This window comes from Ambystoma mexicanum, chromosome 10 (assembly GCF_040938575.1).
Source record: "Ambystoma mexicanum isolate Mex_15411 chromosome 10, UKY_AmexF1_1, whole genome shotgun sequence".
NCBI classification, from domain to species: domain Eukaryota; kingdom Metazoa; phylum Chordata; class Amphibia; order Caudata; family Ambystomatidae; genus Ambystoma; species Ambystoma mexicanum.
In genome coordinates, this window is record NC_090932.1 from 1,284,964,813 (window position 1) to 1,284,986,057 (window position 21,245).

Genomic DNA, 21,245 nt, shown 5'->3' on the forward strand with positions numbered 1-21,245 from the left:
CTCTTGGAAACACTGCTCAGGGTCCTTAACACCTTCTCGGCGATGCCGGTATTTACTCCATGGCGGTAAGGTACTTTGCGGTCTTGTGGAGGCCGTTTTTTCCATGTCCGCTTTACTTGGGATCAGCTCCGGTTTACGCCATGCCGCTAATTACGGCATGGCGTGTCGGGCGCGCGTCACTAAACCGCTATTTACGGCATCGTACTTTACGACACTGTAAATAACGGTCTGGTGAGTCAGAATGGGCCGTAAACGGAAACGATGCCGGTAGTCCTTTACCGGCATCATTTTTCCCTTACCACCCAACTAAGAATGACCCCCAAAGCCTTTCTGTGGCTTAGCAGTGGTCTTTTTGAGTCTTCCACTGTGTCATGGTGAACCAAGGCCTGTAGAAACCATGCCCAAGAAAACACAACGTGCAAAGCCCCTGTACTTACTCCTGTAAGCCCCAAGCAACCATGAATGGGCAGGTTCTATAGTTGGGAAAGCTAGAAGTGCACAAATTGTTTGTCCTTCAAATTTGATCGGAAGGAGAAGTTGTGGTGGATCACACAAAGGGGATTTCTCAATGCGTTTCATGTTATTGCAATGCCATAATGTGGAGGGTCCTGGCACCTGAAGAGAATCTGATTATATAGTTATTAAGGTTGAAACACGTGCAGACACAGATGTGTGAGTGAGCTAATACAAATTAATAAAGCACTTGTATTACTAAATTAACCTGTTACTTTATATGCAAGTCGCTTTAAATAAGTGCAATATGTGAATAATATGGCATTCACACGCATGTCGGGGGCAGACATGGCCGATAACAGCCCACCAGCCCAATACAAGGTAGGCCCGAGCAAAGGATTCACCCAGGATGGGAATAGCTTAATTTTCTTTTCAGGAGTTGGGCCCCGCGTGCATTGCGTGAGCCCATTCCCCTGAAAAAAAAAAAAGATCCCCGCCACCATAGGAAAAGGGATGTAATTCCTTTTCTATTTCTATGATGGTGACCGCTGGAGGGAGGTGCATTGGGACCAGAGCACAAAGCTCCGGTCCATCAAGTAACTGGGTAGGGGGGGGGGTCGAGGGAAGGGGTATTTTATTTTTTGCGGGGTAAGGGGCAGGGTGGGGACGTGGAGAGGCAACAGGGAGAAATTCCTTGTTGCCTTCCCACAATCAATAAAGCACCAGCCAGGGAAGGGCCTCAATTGGCTGGAAACAGCTGGTGTTACACTGTGTATTCTTGCCTGCGGTTCCAGCCACCAGATTGGCTGAACGCCCTTCCCCGGATGCGAAAGATATATCATGCTCACTGTATTTTATGAATAACGTATGAATCAGCAAAAAGGGCATATGCATCTATAAACAAAATGTGTTATGTTACTGGGATTTGCACCATGCACCACTACTGTTTGCATGGTCTCTGGAGAGGATCTGAAAGAGAGAGGAGGTGTAAAATTAATGGGGAGCGAGGGAACATGCAAAATACCTTTGCTGCTGTGTTTATGGTGCATTTCAGAAGTACCCAGGTTCTGTGTTTGGGTCTGTTTCTAGGTGGTCTGTGTCTGGGGCATATAGGATGGCAAATTCAACAGGTCCATTTGTTTCCAATCGCCTCCTGTCCCTAGCACAGGGAGTGGGGAGTTAACTTACAAGGTCTGAGGAGAGAGGAGTTATGCTGCCCTCCCTTTTTGGGCACCCCGAGCGGTCCAGAGTTGCTTTCTAGGCTGTCAAGGGAAGCTGGTCAAGTTGCACCGTAGAAGAATGCAGTCACACTACTCTTTCTTCTGTCAAAAGCCAAATCGAGCAACTTAGCAACACCCTGGTTTTGGTGAGGTTGCATGGGAGGGCAGCGCAACATCACTACTTTCTCCTCCAACTTCATGATGAGGCTTGTTATGTGAGGCAATGTGCATTGCTGATATCCTTTCCTCTAATTGCCATTTGCGTCATGTGTCAAGTGGAAAGCATGGCAAAAAGTGCAGCGTTGAGAAACATCGCCTCTGCGCTGGCTGCATGGTAGAGGCGCCCAGTTCTCCTCCAAACCTATGAGGTGGCATGTCACATGATGCAAGTGGCATTGCCAAGGTCTGTTCCTCCAATGATTTTTCTTTTTTGCCATTTTTTTCTTAGAATTATACCCTAAAATCGCATGTAGGGCCCTGCTAGGAAGACACTTGCCCATGAGAAAACTGCCTGGAAAATAAACACGAGCAGTCAACCTAGTTATATGAATAGCTGATCCAGTTAAGAAGAAAAGGAACAAAACGCCAGGCGCTTACAGGCTTACCACAGGAAGAAGGTCACTCACACCACACATCGCGAGCCCAGCGTAGCAGCAGCAGCAGCAGCAGCTCTCGCTGTGTGTATGTGCGCGCGCCTTGAGGGAACCAGGCAGGGGTTGGGCCAGTGTGGCTGCTCCTTCCCTTGTCGCTGCCTGCTGAGCCCCAGGGCGGGGTATTGGACAAGTCTCGGGAGCAGCGCCAGGGATCTAGCAAGGAAGAGCTCTATCTGCTGCACGGGTGGACAGAGCTGCAGACAGGAGGCAGCACCGGGAGCTGCAGATCACACCCACCCTCCCATTGTAAGAGGAGCGCAGGGCACGGACTGACCTGCGGCAGGAGCCAGCGCCTGCTCTCACTACATGTGTACATGGATTATCTGACTATGTCTGAATGCATCCAGATCTCTTGTGCTGTTTGTAGAATTGCCCTTTACACGGAGATTAGCAATGTCACGACTAGAATGTGATATATGCGATAAAGTCCTCCTTTGCCAGCACCTCGACATCATCTTTAAAAGCAAAGCTTCACTTTGATCTGGCTGTGCCTCTCACCGCAAGGTCAGAACTGCATGTGCCACAACGCCTGCTGCTCAGCGCTGCCGTGTCCCCCTAATTCGAACCTCGTTCTCGCAGCACCGACGTCGCCATTCCAAGATGGCCGCCGCCAACACCTGCAGCCGACCCACTTCCTGAATTCGGCATCGTCAGGCTGCCGCCCTTCCTGACTGGCTGACCAGCATTACTTCCATAGCCAATCCAAGCCGGGAGGCGTAGCCGGCATTGCACTAAGGCATGCACAAAGGCTCTCGCTCCTGTCCCAGCCTGTCCTTGCCTCTCCGGCCGTCGGCCAGAAACCCTGCATTGCTACCGGCAGATATGGAGCCCCACCGATCGACCACTAACCAGGTACACTACTGCTTGTAACAATAGCGCTTCTCCACCGCCTGTACAACCTGTACTCCTGCAGCCATACCACATTTGACCACCAACGTGCATATACGTCTGATCGAACTACTGCATCTGCTACATGATCACGCGCTCGACACGCTCACCTTTATGATGTTCCTCACTCAATGTGAAAAGTATCTGCATTAATATTCCGGCTTACTTAATTCTGTACATCACTTCGTGGCAACTTAGCCCCATGTAGCCCTGTTGCCCACACCTAGCCACCTCTACCTATACCCACCCACTGTGTTGCCTATACCTAGCCACTGTGTTGCCTATACCTAGCCACTGTGTTGTCTATACCTAGCCACTGTGTTGCCTATACCTAGCCACTGTGTTGCCTATACCTAGCCACTGTGTTGCCTATACCTAGCCACTGTGTTGCCCTGTGCCCATCCATCATGACCAACAACACACCCCCACCCTCCGCACTCATCCCCCCTACACCCTTCCTTCCTTCCTTCTTCACCAAACCCACAGATCACAAACACAGCACACCCCTAACTCACCCCAGAGCTACCAACGCTAGGAATCTATTACTAGGCCTCCGCTCCAGATCCTCACTGCAAACCCCACTAGCTAAATTTGAAAACAAGCCAACTTCGGAACACCACAAACCGACCACCACCAAGAAGGCAGCCAAAGGGCAGAACTCCAGCCCTACCCCACTACCACGCCCAGACCTACAATGTGCATTAATTAATGCCAGATCCCTCCCTGCGCACGCTACAGAAATTCATGACCTTTTAACCAACCTCGACCTTGACATACTTGCCATCACCGAAACCTGGCTACACAACGCTGCTGGCCCCGCCATCTCCCTAGCTATCCCATCAGGATACTCCATCCTTAGACAGGACAGAACACTGTCCACAGGTGGAGGAGTGGCCCTTATAGTCAAAGATCACCTAGAAATAAGACAACTTTCCTCCAAACTAGGGGAGAACGTAGACTCTCTATCGGCCAAAATCGCACTTTCTCCTAATACAACCATCACCTTTAATCTAGTATATCGCCCGCCAGGCCCAATACTGGACTTTCAGGACAACCTCTCACATCTACTAGGGGAAAACCTTAAAACTACTACCAAAACTATCCTTTTAGGAGACCTCAACCTGGGACTCCACGACCAGAAAGATAGACCCTCCACTACACTTACACAAGCTCTCCAAGAAATGGGCTTTGAACAAAAAGTACTCCAGCCTACCCACAACAAAGGACGTACTCTTGACTGGATAGCTGACCACAATTGTGGCATTGACATCAGCTCCATCACACCCACCCCATGGTCCGACCACTTTCTCATTCACTTCCTCATCCCTACACCTAACAACTCGCTAAAAAAACTCAAGCCAGTACCTCCAGCCTTAGCCAGGAGTGCCAAGAACCTCACAAAAGAAAATATCTCCCCCTACCTTGACCCCCTCACTAACCTCCCTGCCACACTAGACCCAGCTGCACTGGCGGATATCTACAAAACCACCATCAGCACTGCCATAGATATCATCGCCCCCCTACAAAAGAAAAAATCCAAAAACACCAAACACGCTAATACCTGGTTCTCAGCAGAACTAAAAGAACTACGAACCAAAAAACGCAAAGCCCTAAACTTATGGCAAAATGCACCAAACGCATCCTCACTAGCCTCCTACAAATCACTGGCCACCCAATACAAAAAAAGTATCATAGCAGCCAAATCCACGTCCTACAATGAAAGAATCTCCAACGCCACCTCAGAATCCAAAGAGCTCTTCTCCATCTTCAAGGAACTTTCCACACCTGCCACTAAGCCTCAAGAGATTATCAAGGACCAAGCCTGGTGTAACACCATACAATCCGCCCTCTTGAATAAAATTGAACTCCTCCAAGCAAAAATCCTAGACCATCACAAAAATCTCACTCAGCACATTCTATCAGCCTCCCCTACTGAAACAGTGACTGAGAACAAAAAGACTAATCTCATTACACCCTTCAAATTTAGAGAAGTCTCAGAAAAAGAGGTAGTAGATATCGTTAACAGAATCAAACCCTCCAACTGCAAAGGCGACGCCTGCTCCGCCAAACTAGTCAAAGACTGCGTAGAAACATTGGCGCCATTCCTTAAAACCTTCATCAATGCATCCTTCAACTCCAACTCTGTCCCAACCAGCCTAAAAGAAGCCTGGGTGCGCCCTCTTCTCAAAAAACCTACTCTAGATCCCGAAAACGCTAACAACTATAGACCTATCACAACCGTCCCCTTCCTGCTTAAGATCCTCGACAAAGTTGCCTACACACAAATACAGCAACACCTGGAAGTAAATCGCATCCTAGGAAAAAGACAATCGGGTTTCCGCCCGGGACATGGGACCGAATCGGCCCTATTAGATCTTAAAATCCAACTAAATGACATCATGGACAAAGGCAAACCAGCACTCCTGCTCCTGTTAGACCTATCTTCCGCCTTTGACCTGGTCAATCACAACATTCTAGGCACGCAACTCAAAAATGAAGCACACTTTTCGCCTGAAGCCATCTCCTGGGTCAAATCATTCCTCGAGGATCGACTTATGAAAGTCTTCTCTGACTCCGCGAGCGCTACCCCCACCACTATCCATTGCGGCGTCCCACAAGGGTCCTGCACTGCCCCCACCTTATACAACATCTTCACCCTCCCTCTGTTCAATGATTTGGACCGTCGTCACATAGCCTACACCAACTATGCTGACGACACTCAGGTCCTGCTCCCACTTACTGGGGTTTATGAACAAGATGCAGTAACATTAACCAAAATCTATACAGCCATTCAAACCTGGATGGCAGCCAACGGCCTCTGCCTGAACGGAGACAAAACAGAGATCCTACTAGTTGGCACCAAAGAAACACTAAACAAACTCCCACTGCGGTACAAATCCTTTAACATAGACAACTCCACCATCACAGTCTCCACCGCAGTAAAAACGCTAGGAGTATACCTTGACTCCACTCTCTCTATGACACGACAAGTAAATGCCATAGCTTCCTCTGCTGCACTTACCACCAAGATAATTAACGCCGTTAAACCCTTCCTATCCACAAAAAACTGCTTGGCCGTAGCCAGAGCCACAGTAGGCACCAAACTGGACTACTGCAATGCCCTCTTCTTGGGCACGTCGGCAAAAAACCTAAACAAAATGCAAGTCACACAAAACAACGCGCTAAGAGCAGCCCTAAGCATCCCTAAAAGGGAGCACATCTCCCAAGCCAGAAAAGAAGCCCACTGGCTTCCAGTAAAAGAACGCATACTATTCAAATCCATGGCCATCACACACAAATGCCTCTCCGCCAAGGCCCCGCCCTATCTCTCTGAAAGAATCACCCTCAATACATCCACTAGACCCACCAGGTCTCACATGACCAACCAGACCTATGTACCCACCTTCAAAAGAAGCAAAGCCGGAGGGTCCAGCTTTCAACACTTAGCACCCAAAAACTGGAACGCACTCCCCACCGCTCTAAGGAACGAAAACTCATACCATGCCTTCCGCAGATTACTTAAAACCACGCTGTTTAACTAACCCCTCCTCCCCCGCCCCACTTATCCAACTGCTCTACCACAACTGTATGTAAACAATCACTACTGTATTAAAACTGCTTATATCATCTGCATGTATCTATATATACACTATGTATGCCTGTAACAAGTAAGACTACGTTCAGCGCCACGATGCCCCAGGGCAGATGTGCGCTATATAAATCCAAATAAATAAATAAAAATTATAGGTGGATCGAAAAAACATCATGAGGAAACCCGTGAAACTTTAAAAGAAACATTATTGAAAAGAAACCTTTCATCTTCCCCATGTGTCAAACAAGATTCAGAATTCGAATTAAAGACTAAGGGTTAGTCAAGCGATTTCACTATCGTTTTTATGAAATTACTGTATGTCCTGATGAAGGCTCACCATAACATTTAAAAAGAATATCGCCATGGATGAGCAAATCTTGGCCAAAGGGCCGAAACACCCTGAGATGACAGAACATCCTAAGAAAAAAACATCCTTTTGTGAACCAACTAAAGCAGAAAGGAAAAGCATTAGAGCTTAGCCGCTGGACAATGTATGAACACATAAACCACTGTGAAATGCAACAATTAAATGAAATCCGATGTAATTATGCACCGTTCTTTAGTAGAGGCACAGGCTTTAGTCATGTACACTAACAAAAAAGAATGTATTGTACCTAAGGAATAGCTGTGGTAGTGCTTTCATACCCTCTTAGAACAAAAATGAAGAAATTCTTCAACAATGTCGATTGCATACTAAGCACTTTCTAGTACTAACCCCACATTGTACGCGTTGCACTTTAACAAGCAAGTAGTACTGACTTCCAAGTGCTTTGCTCGCTAAATAATATTTCATGTTAAATGTTAGATGTATGTGAAAATGTATGATCCTTTGTCTAACTTTATATTGTGTTATATTTAGTTTGACGTTTGTTTTCGAATTCTGTTTATTCTTCTACTGCGTATTCAATATGTGTTTTTGATTAGAAATAAAATTAACATTTTTTAAAGGAAAATGAGAGTTGAGGTTTACTGCAGCATTTTTTCTATATCTGCACTCACTTCACAGGTGGCTTAAGGTCTACGCACAAGAGGGAGGGGTAGCTTCACGCTCGCTCGCTTACTTGTGCTTGCAATAGAGAAATAGTTGGATAGACTGCTAAGGTCTGCAGATGTTTTATTTCAGGAGCAGAAAGATGTACGTTTTTTATGGTTGGGGACTACATTTGGTATTTAAAAAACCGTTGACCAATGAGAGTTAGGCAAGGCATGTCAGGACACCAGAAGACCTAATCAGAGGATTAGTTCAATTTGTAGGTTGAACAGGTCTCTGATTTTTCAAGAGCGGGTCAACAATCTGCTGAAGATCGTCTCCAGAGGGGTTTTGTGGAGCCGTTGTTCAGGGAGTATAGGAATGGGGGCAGAATTAGAGAATTAGCAGGAAGTGACCAACAGCTAATGCACTAAACTGCAGGTATGAGCAGCCGCTGACAATGTACGCCAGCAACTTAATGCCATTGAAAACAGGCCTCTAAGACACAATATGGGGCATCTTGTGAAAGATAGAATCAGCTGAAAGAAGCACAGAAGCAGAACTTCCATATGTGAGAATTCGCATAAGATAGCCTCTACCGCTAAGGCAGGCACAAAGAAAATCTATGATGTCACAGAATCCCGACAGCAGCATCCGGTGGCCTCCCGTTTTAAAACTGTGATGGACCAACCTCTGGTGAAAGGCGTACAATGTTTTAACATTCATTAATTAATTCATTCATTCATTCATTTATTCATTCATTCATTTTGTCATTTGTATAGCGCCTTTCTGTCATCATAATTATGGTCCCAACGCACTGTTGGTTGAAAGCCGTTTTAGGGACCAAAGTCCAAGATATGGGAAAATTGGGAGTGGCTATTATGCGTCTGTGCATTTTGGCCATTAAAGGTAAGAGAGAGTGGCCAAGATCCTGAAAGACACCTACGTCTGAATGGCATGTGGATAGGCGGGAGAGGAGCTATACTAAGAACTAAGGAGAAGGGGTTGTGTCTAAATGGATAGAAGATTATGTGAGTGGCTACAGTTCGAATGTTCTGTCATGAAAGGTAGCTTCATTCTTATGGCAGAGGTGTTGTGCAATTGTGTGATATATGTGAACGCAGAGGCGTGTAGGAGTGAGGCTGCGACTTCGGCTAAGTTACAAAGGTGCGGCCTGCGAGAGGAGAAAATGGGTTAGCTATACAAACAACAATGTCTAACCCCTGTATTCCATCTATGTAGAAAGAGCAGTGCTTAGTCTTGCATACCACCTTAGTGCAATAAATTAATAAGTAGTTAAATACTCGCCTTCTGAGTGGATCTTTGAGTGCAACATCGCCTTCCCAGGTCCTTAAAGTGTGAAAACAGTTGCACCTTACCTACACCTTACATGTCTAGTTGTGGCGGCAATGCCTACCCTCATATTCTTTAGAGTTACAAGCAGTGTCAACTAAAGTTGAAGATTCAAAAGTAACTAATTATCCTCCTCCAAATTGATCCAATTGCTTGACCTAAGGTGTGTTTAATTGTGATGCATTGCCCACTCTCAGGGCCCTTTTGAGTTCAATACCTGGCCCGCTCTTAGGATTCATATCATGTGTAATTTATTGGATTCCTTCTCGAGTCCTCAATATGGATTGACACGGTATAAGGGGGGTTTCAGGCGGCAAAGCTCAGAAGATAAATGAAAGACGAGGCAAGGTAGCTGAAAGACAGAGAGGTGTGAGGGGGTGTGTCTGGGGTGTTTGACTGCTGGGATGAGCTATTGTGTGTGGAGGGGGCATAGAGGAGGGGCGGGAGGGTTCAGGATGCAGGAGGGAACATAATTTGAGGGCTATCCTAAAAGCCAGGTGATCCTCTACGAGACGGAGAGCGAGGGGGAGGGAGTTCCATAAGGTGGGTGCAAGGACGGAGAAGCAGGCTTCTCCTAGCCTGGAGCACTAGAAAATGGGGGACTACCTGGAGGTGTGCAGAACCTGATCTGAGGATTCGCTTGAGGTGGTAGCATGTGAGTTTGTTTTGAAGGAAATCAAGGCCTTTCTTATGTATGGCACAGTGAGTAATGCACATGACTTTGAAGGAGGCCCGTCGGCTGATGGGCAGCCAGTGAAATACCCTGAGTGCAGGGTAGATGTGTTTTCTGGGGGAATAGTACGAGGAAAAGTCTTGCTGCACAGTTTTTGATCCATCGGAGCTTTCTGAGTTGAGATACAGGTGCGCAAAGATAGAGTGAATTAGAGTAGTCTAGGTGCAAGAGGATGATAGCCATGAATGCGGAGACTATGTGGGTAGGAGAGATATGGAAAAAACGACTTGAGAATGCAGAGGTGGAAGGTGCATGATCTGGAGACCACATTTATTTGGCGGGAGAGGGTCATGTCCGAGCTAAAGGTGCACCCTATGTTTTTGACTGAGGGGGATGCAATGGGCACGGGTCCTAAGGGAGGCGGCCAAGGAATAGGTGGGGGAAAGAGCTGTTTTGCCACATATTAGGATTTCTGTTTTTTCAGGGTTGAGGAGGAGGTGGTTGTTTGTGATCCAGCAGTCAATGTCTGAGAGGCATGACTGCCATTTAGCACCAAGTTGCCTTCAGGTGTTTGTGCGCTTTACACATTCCCATAACATAACATATCATGATTCAAGATCTGGGTGGGGTGAAAAGGGAGAGTTGGGAATCTGGCTAGGGCCCTTGGAGGTAACAGTCTGGCCCTGGTTGGAAGTAGGTTTGAGAATGTTGCCTTGTATGGGTTAGTTACTATACTCATATGTACCTGTAGTCAGGAAAGCTATGAAGCCACATGCTCCCATGCATGGCTCTATTGCCTTGTAGTGGGTGTGCCCATGGACTAGGCTCTTGGGTGCGTGGGTGGAGGCCGTAGGCACTTCTATTGTTGAAATTGAAACCACCCTCATTTTATAACCGTGATGCACTAGGCTGGTAATCTTGATATGCTTGGTCCACCACCCATCTGTTGGAATGTGGAAGGAGTGGCATGCGCAGTAAGGTACCAGGTATCTAAGAAGAAACAGGAACAAGAATAGATGTAAGTAGGCGTTATTAGTAGCAGCGTACAGGACAAGAGTTTTCGGGAAGGATTTCATTATAGGTGGCTGTCTCATGGACCATGTACTGTGTGTTACTGAGTAGCATCATATATTAATCAACTGCCTTGCTCTCTGTTGTGATGGTGATACTGTCCTTGTAAAGCTCCACACAAGTGAAATGTCTTTGAAACATTCCTACCAGATGCTCCTTGCATGTGTTTCCTTTTCATAAAAAATGATGGTGCTAGCAAGTGTTGTAAGACCCACACCACAATGTCGCTGTGTGTGTCGAAAGGGAAAAAGTAATAAAAATAACTCATGTGGGTCCCCTTGGATTGCAGGAGAATGCAGGAGCTGTTTTGCTAAAACTTGCAACATTGAAATGTGATCTGTCCAAGTTTGTGTGCCGGTTGACTGCTGCGTGCACCATGGGCCGTTACTACTTTCAATACAATGAGGGTGGGTAGAACTGGTAATTGTGAGAAAGGCATAGTAAAGGCAAAACAGGGAATGTAGCATTGCACGAGTGAGCATAAGGGGTGCTGCTTTACAGCCCGAATTGCGTTCCCTTTTCATCTTGTCCTTTATGTGTGGATTTAGATGGGCTGGGGAAGAAAACGAAGCGCAATCACAGTTGCAATGTACAGGGAATAGTGGAACATGGCACTGTAACGGCGAGTGAATACTACCATCACAAACCTCCGTACAATGCAAACAGAGAAAGTGTGCGGTAAAGTAAATTCAGAATTATGCATACAGAACAGCAGCCTAACACATTTTAATCCTAATACACATGTGATGTAAAGTTGTATTTACATAACTTCGTCAAATTCCATGCTTGTATTGGGTGCACAACAAATTTCAGTGTACGCCGTATTGAATCGTTGCAGACTACCTCTGGGGCACATGGGCAAAGCAACTGCACTGTGTTATCTTTCCTTTTTTTCTACTATTCCATACAATGTCTGCCCTTGACGCTAATCATTCTTCCCACTCAAGGCTGTTTTACAATGAGCATTTGTCCTGTTGAATGAGAGGTATGTTAGGTTTCACTTTCCGGAGATGATGCTGGAAAAAAAACGATCCAGGCGCCAAAGAGTTTTGATTGTACCAATCATTTCTGAATGTTGGTAGTGTTATTAATGTGAAGGACGTATAAGGAGAAATGACGGTGCCGTACACATGCTGCACTGAATGCACAGATGGCAAAATACATAAAATGTGCATTGACAATCACTAAGGAACATATATATGTGCAGTGTGTTATGAGGCTATGGTGGACGATGGCAGACTGTGTGTGCGCTGGATCAGTGTAAGTGGGGGGCTGGGCCATCGTACGCAGCTTGGTGTCTTGCAGCATGAACATGTTTGGGACTGTAGTTAGTTGTGGGGCGGGTCTACAATATTAAGTGCATGGCTGGAGCCCGTACACTGTACTGGGTGTAGTGAAGCGTGTAGGGTGCAGGCACAAGCTGCATGGTGTTTTATAGGTGTACATTGCAAATTGTGGCATTGCTATGTGCATTGCAGAAATAAGTGCGTGCATTGCACTGTGGACATTGTAGAGAAGTATGATAGCAATGCTTTCATACTTACTGTTTGGATTGGGGAGGGCCTTTGTTGTTTTTTGCGTATGGAATGTGAAATGTTGTAGTACTCGTTGCTGCATTGTCTGTGGGGAAAGAGAACAGAACATGTTAGAGCAGGTATTTTGTTACTTTGCAGTCCACAACATTGCACACATTTATTTACTTTGTGGACCCTTAAAACTAGTACTTCATTAGTACTATGCTTTGAACCAGTGTACTGTGCAATGTGCGCAGTTCCTGTGTTTCTTTGCATAATCACTGGGTCTGTGTGGAAAAAAGATCCATGCTGGATTTAAAATAACCCTTCCAAATGTCTTTGCTGCTATGGTGCACAATGATTTACAGTAACGTTTGCAGTGGTTACAGCAATTTCTAAGGTGTGCTGTTGAAATAGGAGGAAATGTAATGGTTTACGATTGCTGGCATATACATGTTGGTAGGATGGGTGGCGTTGTATAGTAGTTGGTGTTTTGTAAATGTTTACCTGCTTCCTTTTTGCAGCACTGTTTCTTTATGCGTTTGGTTGCTGCTGGTGTTTTCGTCATGATTCCAGTGCGGTATAAAACAGATGGGTCAGGCCAGGAGGATCTCCCCCCATGACAGTGTAGGGAGACGATGGGTTTGTGGGATGGCTGGTTGGCAGAGGCGTATATGGAAGAAGGTGGCAACCCATCCCAACATGGCTGCCAAAGAGGAGCCCCATGTGGAACTCAAGATAGCACCAGATAGATGCATGGATCTGACATTGTTAGTGGTCTGTTGCTGACAGGACGCGGTCCACGGCTATAAAACCATGCCCTGCACCACACCCTGTCCTGAGCGTTTCCTCTGCTTCCTCACAGAGCAGTGTTACTCTTACTGCTCCTGTTTCTTTTGCACGTGCGATTGGCACGTACGCGAGTTTGCAGCATTCTCACACGGAATTGAATAACTACTTGCCCCAGCGGCCTACTGCTTCGTGTTTGGTATTAATTTTTACCTTGACCTTGGTAGACTTGTACGTCCCATTCTGGTAACACTGTGTCTCTGGTCCTTTGTCTGCAGTCCACAGTAATCACAGCTCCTGGGAACCTGAAATCAGAAAACGACAATAGTAACAGACTGAAATACCACGTACCTCCCAGTTCCCGTATCCGGTTTGACTTGGACTTGCTTCCATACAAGTTCCAGCTTCTTCGCTCTGCTCTGAGTGACAGCTTGTCGGCGTTTCGCCTAAAAGTGAAGAAATAAAGAGACTATTAATATTCACCACATCAACAAAGACATTGTACATACAAGCTATGTTTTACATTGAGAAGCAGCCAAGATCTAGAATAATGCCTCACCAGACCTTACCTGCTCATCATCCGTACCCAGTGCGTCACCAGGGTCGGACTGGGACAAGAAATAGGCCCGGACAACAAAAAAAAAGTGGCCCACCCCTCGCCTCAAAAAAGTGGCCCACCCCTCGCCTCCAAAAAAGTGGCCCTCAAACCATCATCCGTGAATCGCATCAATTCATGGCTTTTACAGAAAATGCTACATATTGAGGGCTCATGTGTCCGTTACTTTACAACACAACTCATAAAATAACATTACTTTGCATACAGTTCTGTGACAGGGTCCGTCCACAGCTCCGAGGCGCAAGAGTGGCATGAACCAACCACCCCCACTGCGGTTTTGGGACCTGCTGCAAGTCAATGCTTAAACAGGGCTCCGCAACCCCAGCAGGGAAGGAGGGTTAGGGTGACGATGGTTGGATAGGAGGGGAGGGGGGTAGGGAAACCGGAATGAGGTTTAGGGAGAGGTCAGAAAATGCTATGTATGGAGGGTTCATATGTCTGTTACATTACAACACAACTCATAAAACAACATTACTTTGCATACAGTTCTGTGACAGGGTCCGTCCACAGCTCCGAGGCGCAGGAGCGGCATGAACCAAGTACAGAGCCATGTCCTCGAGTAGCGGCAACTGCGCCGTGGAGCGTCAGAGCAAGTTCGCTCCGCCGAGCTGCGAGCGGCGCTTTTAGAAACTGCGCCGTGGGTTCCCTCTCAGCTGATTGGCCCAACTCCTGCTCACACCTGAGAGGCGGGTCAGGGGTCCACCCCCTCTAACTCTTTCTTCAAATCCTTATAAATACCCCACCCCAAGACATGCCAACATTTCAGATTACGCCGTTTCTTTCGCTTATTTACTTGCGTTAAGCTTCTTTGGTACTTTCCAAAACATGTGTAAAAAGTGGCAATTAAGGAAACTTGCCTATTACACAACAGGTGTGTGCGGTAAAGTAAACGCCAGAGTAATGTTAATACCCTCGACTAATTCCCTTCATTAACGCAGGAGAAGGCACGCAGTCGCAGGCAGCACAGGAGTGGAATTATACATGTTATCTTGCGCTATTGTTAGTTTTAAAACCGACATACAGTGCTTGGTGCAGCACAATTATGTGTCATAGAATTTAAGAATGAAACACGAAATCCACCACCTATGTCGTAGCGCAGTGCAACGTGATACAGGCTAGTCAACGGCAGTGCGTGGGTTTGAACCCTGCGGCAAAAAACAGTGGTTGTGGGGGCTGTTAGGGGTAGTGTGTGTGCCGGCAGAGCCCTGCTCGATTGAGGTTTTAGCAGCCTGCCAAAGCTCAGTCCCGGCCTACTTAAAGCACTGGGTAAACGCCCTTAAAGAGAGGAGCATTTTGTCAACCTAGAACTGGGAATGCTAAATTACGAGCAGAGCCAGAGAAAAGCACAAGCCCTGCCAGGGACATCCGTACTCACTCCCACAACACAAAACCAATACTTGTCTTTTGGGCCTCCCAGAAATCCACTTCACAAGACCTACACTGGGTGTCCTACTGGCACCACCACCCCCTCCTACCCAACAACACAAAACCCATAACTGTGCCGCCTCAGTTTCAATACAAAACCAACACCTTTCATCCTGGCTCCCAACTCTCCACAACATAAACGATACCTGGTATCCTGTTACCCCACCCCACAAAACCAATATCTGTGTTCTGCAACCTCCCCCCCCGCCCCCCATAACCCAAAACCTCTACCTGAAGTTGCAATGTGGTCAAATATGATGAGCTAGTATGATTTTTTTTTTGCTAATGGTCATGGAGTGAACATGTTGACAGGAGGTGGCGGTGGGGCGGTTAGTGGTTACACTATGGCCCCTCTGCTCCATCTCGAAAATCCCATTAAAATTATCCGGAACGTAAAAAAAGTCACTTGCCTGCTGCCTGGTGGTCCTCCTCTGCGGTGGTCCTCTGCTCTGCTCTGTGGCTGGCCTGGGCACTGAGCACTGGGCTGGCAGCGGCGGGCCGCAGCCTCCAAGTTGTCTGAGGTCCAGACTCCACAGTGGTGACGGTGTGCTTCTGGGCCTCAGAGGCAGAGCTCAGCCTGGTGCCTGCCGCAGTGCCTGGTGGTGGTGGGTGGCTCTCTGCCTCTCTGCCTCTCTCGTCTCACGGTCTCAGTAGTCGTCTGGTCTCACTCTCTCTGCCAGAGTGAGTCGGCGACTCGGCGTGCATGCCCAAATAAATCAGGTGGTCAGTGGCCCAAGGGCAGGCAATTAAAGCCCTTTGGCGGCACTGCCCGCCCAGCCGAATTTTCATTGTGTTGTTGTTCCGGCGCAGGCCCGGCGGCCCTGGCCTGGGCGGCGCCCCAGCCCCCAGGCACAAGTAGTTGCAAACAGTAAAGCAACTAGTCGACTAGTGTGAATGTCACTGAAGTGCCGCGGCCCCAGCTCAGCCTCAGGCCCTCGGCCCGGCTGCAGGCAAGCTGCCTGCAGTGCCCCCCCCACATTCCCCCCAGGGTCAGGAGGACTCGGAGGGAGGCAGGTGTTACAATTGCTTTAGTGTCAATTGCTTCAGCCTGCCTCCCTCCCAGATCAAAGTAACAGTCTGGCCGCCGCGAGCCAGCCAAGCACAAGGCACCAGACCCCTGCAGTGGCGGGCTGGTGGGCCACGGCCCCACGTCCGCGTGATGAATTATTTAATGCACATGCATCTGCATCTGCATGCATCATAAATTATGATGCATGCATGATGCAGATGCAATCATCAAAGCAAGGTAACATAGTGTTACCTTGCATGAAGATTGTGTGCAGACCGCAGTCTGCAGTCTGCAGACAGTGTCGCGCGCCGGTGCGCGGCGCCTCCCTCCTGGCTCCCTCTGCCGTGCCCTGCTGCAGACCAGCCCAGAGGTGGCCCAGCCCCCCCCCTGGCCCAGCCCCCCCCTCCACTCTGAATTCCCGGCCGGGGGCAGCCGCGACCCACGTGAGTCACACAGTACTCGCAAAGCGAGCTTCGCCTGCTGCTGCTCCGCACAGCGTGCGTGGTGCGACAACACAATATAAATATCACATAATTGAAGAAAAAAATGAAGAAAAAAAAACGGCCCAGAGGTGCCTGCCGGAAAACCGGCCCCAGGGACCCCCAAAATCGTTCGGCCACGGGCCGAAAGACCGAAGGGGTCAGTCCAACCCTGGATAACACAGTGAAGTATGACACTGGAATGATACCGGCAGGCCCCTGATTCAAATCTCTATTAGGGGAGGTGTATAAAAAAATATGTATTCCAAAAAAAATAAAAAGTGCCCGTCCGGGAACGTTGGTACATTTAACTTAACGTAAAGGAAATGTGGCGTGTTTCCCTGAAAAAAAGGGAACATCGAACCCGTTAGTTCCCGCCCACTTCGTTCTCTGGTACACATTAGAAAATGTATCACCCAAAATAATAAGTTCTCCAAAAATGTGCACAAAGCTGTCCATGATTTAGTAATGAAAGTTTGCAACAGCACCGTTGGAGGAAAACTAAGCACCCAGCCAGGGGCTCAACGAAAACCTACATTTCTGAGGGGGGCAACTTCAGAAACAGGGTGGGGCAAACCTGGAGGCTCTGCCCCCTGCATTCAATCCCAAGGGTTGCCTGGCGGTGGGGCCCAAGTAAGTGCAATATACCAGGGAGAATATTTATTTATTTATTTATTCGGATTTGTAAAGCGTGCAACAGCCCGAGGGCATCGTGGCGCTTGTGTTACAGACATAGCTTAGTTACATATAAATGAACATACATAAAATTACAGACAACTAGTATTGTACAGAGAATGTACAGTGACAGTTCACGATAGTTATATTTTACAGGGCAAAGAGTGAAGTTTTACGTTTTGTTCGAAAGACAGGGACTGAGTTTTCCGCTCTGATGTCTGTGAGTAGCGCGTTCCAGTATTTGGCAGCAATGTATGGGAAACCTAGGCCACCAGCTTTGGCTCTATTGATTCGTGGGATGTGGAGTTGGTTCGTGTATTGTGTCCTGGTGGGACGTGTTGAGGAGGATTTGGTGATAGTCTCAGATAGGTATGAGGTTGCAGAAAGAGTGAGGCATTTATGTGTGAGGGTGAGGATTTTGAAAGTGATACGCTATTTGACCGGGAGCCATTGAGCTGATTGTCTGGCCTGGGAGATATGCTCCCTTTTTGAGATGCTTAAGGCGGCACAAAGAGAATTGTTCTGCGTGACTTGTAGCCTGTTTACATTTTTTTGCGGATGTGCCTGCCATTAAGGCATTGCAATAGTCTAGTTTGGCCCCAATGGTTGCTCTAGCTATTTTTTTTTTGAAAATATGTTTTTATTGACATTTTGTAGGTTATTATTGCAGACATTGCACCAAAAAACAAAATTACATTTATAGAAAGCGTACCCACCAATAACCCTTTTATCCCCCCCCACCACCCTAGCCGTTTAATCAAAGTAGAATCTTGATTGAACACTTCGGAACACAATGCACAGTCCCAGAGCACAGGTGATGGGCACATTTTGCACACTTGTCCTTGGGCTCAACCTATTAGGACCCCCTTGTGGGGGGGAGAAAGCATGTCCCAGTTAATGGGTGCCTTTGGAGTCCCCGACTTTACAGTTTCACAATGTCTAAAGGACAGAACCGGGTCCACCGTGAGGACTGGGCCCCTTATGCACTGCGCTCGTATCTTTCAAAAAATGGAAGCCAGAGTTCTCCGATGTTGGTTTTAGATTCATCAAGAACGTGCGTAAGGAACTCCATGTCATAAATCGCTCGGACCTTGGTGACCCATTCCTTTTCCTGTGGCATGTTTGGGTTTTTCCATTTTTGGGCCAGGCAACACCTGGCCGCCACGAGCATGACCTGGAGCATGTGGCCCTGAGTGTCCTCCTGGTCGTCCCCAACCTCAATCCCAAAGAGGAGTAACCAGGGGCAAAGGGGTCTGTCTATCCCATCAACTCCCCTGATCCAGGATAGGACCTCACCCCAATACATCTGTACCCTGGGGCATGACCACCACATATGTATGTAGTCTCCAGTGGTGTTTCGACATTTCCAGCAGTGTGGGTCATAGCCTGGGAGCATTCTGGATATTCTCTGGGGGGATAGTGCCACCTATGTAGGACCTTTAATGCCTGGTGTCTGTATTGGAGGGACGTAGTTGAGCGATGGGCTCGGATACACATCTTGGTCCATCTCCTATCATCTATTGCCACGCCAAGGTCTCTTTCCCATTGCGTTCGTGCTGGGGGGGGTCCCTTGGTATTGAAATCAAGAGGAGTCTGTACAACCGAGCTATCACCCCTTTGGAGCCCCGGGTGGAGATGATCATTTTCTCAAAATCTGTAAGGTCCCTCCTAAGAGTGTTCCCCCATGAGGGTTCCGAAAGAACTCCCTTAAGCTGAAGGTAGCGGAATGGCGACAGCCTACCCAGACCCAGAGCCTCCTCGAGGTCAGGAAGGGGCATGAAGGATCCCCCCACCCATAGATGGCCGGCCCTAACTAGGCCCGCCTCGTACCAACTCTGGTATGCTGCTGGTTCTGCTATTTTGGCCAGGAATGGCGGCGCCCAGATGCAACTCAGCGGGGAGGGCCAGGTCGTGAGCCACCTGAAGTAGCTCCCCTCCTTCCAGATCGACCAGAGAACCCCGAACACTGGGTGTTCGTGTACCCTCCTGGGAATGCGTGTTCTTGGGACCCATAACTGCTCGTCGATCGTGACTGGGGCGAGAAGTCTATGGCCACCCACTGCTTCTCCGTCCCAGGATTAAAATGGTCAACCAGAATCCTTAGCTGGGATGCCCTGTAGTATGCATCGAAATCGGGAAACCCCACCCCTCCATCCTCCTTCGGTCTTGTCACGACATCGTAGGAGATTCTGTGTTTCTTTCCCGCCCAGAGGAATCCAAGCAATACCCGCTTCATTGAGTCGAAAAAGGGCTTCGGCACTTGGGTGGGGAGCATCTGGAAGAGAAATAGGAACTTAGGGAGTATTACCATCTTAATGAGGTTGAGCCGTGCCATCCATGAAAACCCTGCCGCCGCCCACCTCTCAATATCTCTCTTGACAGCTGTCCATAGTGGGGTAAAATTGGGCGCGAAGAGGTCGCCCAGAGTGAATGGGATTTGGATTCCCAGGTACCGGAACCCCTCCCTCTGCAGTTGGAAGGGGAGACTTTCTACATATTGTACCTCCGATTCTGGCAACTGACCCCCCACGAAAGCCACAGACTTGTCTAAGTTGACCTTGTACTCAGAGAGGTTACCATAGCGCGTCAGGGCCTGTAGTACATGAGGGATCGTCTGCGATGGCTTGGTAACGTACAGGAGGACGTCATCTGCGAACAGACTAATCTTGCAATGGGAGTCGCCCAACCGGACCCCTGTGATGGTTTCATTGTTGCGTACCGAAACTGCCCAGGGTTCCATAACTAGGGCGTATATCAGGGGGGATAGTGGGCATCCTTGTCTTGTACCTCGCCCCAGGGGGAAAGACTCTGACTTCGTCCCATTGGCCACCACCCTGGCTGTTGGGGAGGAGTACAGTGCCGCCATCCAGCCCAACCACCTCCGGCCCATCCCCACCGCAGACAAGACCTCTCCCATGAATTCCCAGCTCACCCTATCGAAGGCCTTCTCTGCGTCTAGGGACAGGAGCAGAGCTCCCTCGTTCCGGATCTCCCTTGAGTACAGCACATGAGAGTTTTACGCATTCTGTCCGAGGCTTGTCTATTAAGTATGAAACCCGCCTGGTCAGGGTGAACCAAACGTGGAAGGCTCTTTTCTAGGCGAGATGCCAGAATTCTAGTGAATATCTTGGCGTCAAGATTTAAGAGGGAGATGGGTCTGTAGGAGCCACATTCCCTCAGGTCCCTTCCCGGCTTCGGGATAACCGTGATGAGGGCCTGGAGGAAGGAGGGTGGGAGCATCCTCATTTTGGATTTGGTTAAAGAGCTTGGCTAGGGGCTCCACCAGCGAAGGTGAGAACTGCTTGTAAAAATCGGCTGTGTAGCCATCTCCCCCCGGGGCCTTGCCCACCCTCAGCCTCTTGATGGCCGCCTCAACCTCGTCAACAGTTATGTCTGACTCTAGTTCCTGTAGTTCCGCCTCCGTCAAGCGGGGCGGGGGGTATTCCTCCAAGTATGCCCGCATCTCCTCTGTTGATGTTCCCCCCTGTTTTGTATACAGTTCCTTATAGTAATCTGCGAAGGAGCCCACAACCTCTGCCTTGTTATTAAGCATGGAGCCCTCCCGGCCTCTGATGGGGCCAACCCTTCTCTCCAGTCGACATCCCCTGGCTCTGCGAGCCAGCAGCGTTCCCACCCTGTCTCCCCTCTCGTACTACCTCTGTCGTGTGTATCTCAGCTTCTTAACCACCTCTCCTATGAGAACCGTGTGTAGGGCCTGTCGTTTCTCGCTCATTTCCATTAAGATGGATTCCCTGTCCGTCCCCCCTGGTTGAGCCTACCCCGCAAGATTCCAAGGTCCGCCCGTATTCTGGCTTCGATGAGCCCTCTTTCCCGTTTACGTCTGGCTCCCTCCGCTATGAGGAGG

General features: G+C 48.4%; 1 protein-coding gene across 1 annotated transcript in view; it reads left to right on the forward strand.

The window, feature by feature from the left end:
• Window positions 1-21,245, forward strand: part of CABP7 (calcium binding protein 7) — a 935,960-nt gene that overhangs the window by 523,206 nt on the left and 391,509 nt on the right. The window lies entirely within an intron of this gene.